Source organism: Elephantulus edwardii, unplaced genomic scaffold (genome assembly GCF_000299155.1).
Source record: "Elephantulus edwardii isolate Elephantulus edwardi_28Jun2011 unplaced genomic scaffold, EleEdw1.0 scaffold00031, whole genome shotgun sequence".
Lineage (NCBI taxonomy): Eukaryota > Metazoa > Chordata > Mammalia > Macroscelidea > Macroscelididae > Elephantulus > Elephantulus edwardii.
Window position 1 is genome coordinate 10,541,519 of NW_006399781.1, and position 2,909 is coordinate 10,544,427.

The 2,909-nt window shown below is 41.2% G+C and overlaps 1 pseudogene; it reads left to right on the plus strand.

Annotated features, from left to right (window-relative positions):
- The first annotated feature begins 1,385 nt into the window (after window positions 1-1,385).
- LOC102869137 lies at window positions 1,386-1,853 on the plus strand (annotated as a pseudogene).
- The last annotated feature ends 1,056 nt before the right edge of the window (window positions 1,854-2,909 follow it).

The window sequence follows — 2,909 nt, forward strand, 5'->3', positions numbered from 1 at the left end:
CAAAACCTGATCGTTCTATTTCCAGCCTCATTTCTGTCATCACTTCCGTACTTCCCAAATACCGTTCCTTCATTATTTCCAACTTTTTCATTCTTGTCATCAGTTACTATTAACTCATCTTGATTGTATGTTTGGTTAAATTCAGGCTGCAATACTCAGGTTTCACTCTGGAATTTATCAGTCTTTGGTCTTTTACCAAAGATGTCCGGAGTTGGAGCTATTATGAGTTAAACGGCAAAAAAAAAAAAAAAAAAAAAAAAAAAAAATTCAGGCTGCAAAATTTGGTCAAATCTTCAACTTCTTGCTCTTTCACTTTAGTTATTGGTGCATGTATTTGAATAATAGTTATATTAACAGGTCTTCCTTTTATGTGTGTGGATACTACCCTATCACTCACAACATTGTTCTCCAGGATAGATCTTGACATTGTCTTTTTAACTATGAATGCAACACCATTCTTCTTCTATTTTTTATTCCTGGCACATTATACCATGTTATTGGCTGATTCAAAGTGGCCAAAGCTAGTCCATCTCATTTCATTACTAGCTAGAATGTCAATTCTCATGAGTTCCATTTCACTTTTCACAACTTTCAGTTTCCCAGTATTTATATCTCATATGTTCCACGTTCCAACTATAAAAGAATGTTTGCAGCTGCTTCTCATTTTGATTGACTTTCAATCTGAGCTCTATCTCTAATACTCTATCCACCTTCCTCAAATCAGCCTTTTCAACCACATTGCTCCTTGCTTGCTGGACCTACCCTGAAGATCCAGCTAAGACATCACTGTGACCTTAATATCCACACTGTGCCAGCCATAGGTCTTAGGCAGAAAGCTTCAACATCTACCTGGGGCCCCTTCCTGCCAGTTTCCACACTTCCATCAGATCTAGCAACATGATATTTGTATGCCTGTTTTGCTGTCAGAGGTACAACATTTATCTGTCAGATTGTTATACTGGGGAGTTGATCTGCATATTGCTAATTATTTTAGAGCTTAAGGATCTATATTCTTGCTTATCATTGTCCTTATTGGCACAGCGTTTGTCTGTCAGTTTGTTATACTATGGTAACTAGTGGGTTGCTGTGATGCTGAAAGCTATGCCACGAGTGTGTCAAATGCCACAAAGGTCACAGATGGTGGATAGATTTTAGGACAACTCCCAGATTAAGACAGACTAGAAAGCAGGATTAGCCAACCACTTCTGAAATAGCAGGCCTCTTAAAACCCTATGAACAATAGAACAGATTGTTACTTAATGAGCATCCCTTTAATAGAACATAGTTGAGTCTTATTTTTAAAAAGATAGTCTGAGTTCCATCAGATCCAGGCAGCTCTTGCCTTCTCTTACTCTCTTTGCTATTTTCCCTTTGCTTCCTGAAACATGGCTTCTGATGTGGCTGTCTCTGGTAGTGCTATCAAGGTGTTCAATGGCATGAAGGCACACAAATCACTGAAGCCAAAGGAGGTAAGGGAACACAAGAAGGTGGTGCACCTGACCAAAGACAAGAAGAATATTATTGTGGAGGAAAACAAGGAGATTCTGGTTGGAGGTGTGGGCCGGACTGTCGATGATCCCTATGTCATTTTTGTGATGACAGTAGGGACAAAGCCTGCCAGTACGCCCTTTATGATGCAAACTATGAGACCAAGAAGCTCAAGGAGGACCTGGTGTTTATCTTTTGAACCCCTGAGTGTGCACCCTTTTAGAGCAACAAGGATGGTATCAAGAGCTGACACTGATCAAGTGTGACTTACAAGCAAACTGCTATGTGAAGTCAAGGACAGCTGCACCCTGGAATAGAAGCTGGGGCCTGGTGCTATCATTCCCCTAGAGGGCAAGCCCTTGTGATACCTCCCCTATCCAGTCCTCAGCCTGGAGCATCTGGCAGCCCCACATGTCCCCATGGGAGCTGCAGGGTCCCTCTTCCCTTCCAGACCAGAAATTCCTTCACCCCAGATGCCAAACAGCACCACTCTGTCTCCTAGACCCTCCTCCCTCCACCCCTGATGTTCTGGCCATTCCAAACTGCTTTTTTATTTTCTGGTTCCTCTTTGGTTAAGAGACCAAGCTCCCCAGCCACCCCACTTTAGTGGGGATCCTGTATTTTTTTTAATGATACTCTCACTCATAACTGTTCCTCTCTGTTTCCAGGCTGCCAATTTCTAAGCACAGTAGTGACTGCCTGTTTGGTTAGGGGTGTGAATATAATGCTGTGGACATGACCCTGCCCCTTTCCCTTCCCTGATCCTGGTCTACTTGTCTGCAGGCAGGGCCAGCCAGGAACTTTTGATTTAAACACACAAACAAAAACCAATAATAAGAAAGGTTCACTGGGAAAAAAACCGCATAAGTCCGTGAATGAAGGAATGTGTGAAACAATGTATATGAATGAAACACAGCATATACGATTTTGTATGCCAATCATTGTAAAATAAAAATAAATTGTTAAAAAAAATCCATCCGATAAAAAAGAAGGTAGTCTGAACACCTCTGCTTTTAATAGGAATGCTTAATCCACTTACATTTAATGCAATTTTTCTAATTTAGTTTTAAAATCTACCATATTGCTATTTGTTTTCTATTTCTTTCATCTCACTCACTCATTTGTTGCCATGGAGTTGAAACTGACTCATATCTGATCCTCCAGCGGGTTTTCAGAGGCTATAACTGGATGGAAAGAGATAGCCCATCTTCCTCCCACAGAGCGGCTAGTGGTTTCGAACTGCCAGAGAGCTACTGCCTTTTGGTTAGCGGCGGCGCTCCTACCAACGACGCCATCAGAGCTCCCTATTTCTTCGATACATTCTTTTCCCCCTTCTCTTTCTTTCCCAGATTCCTTATTCTATGCTATTAGTGTTTGTTCTAGGATTTAAAATGTTCATTTGTAAGTAAACACAATCTACA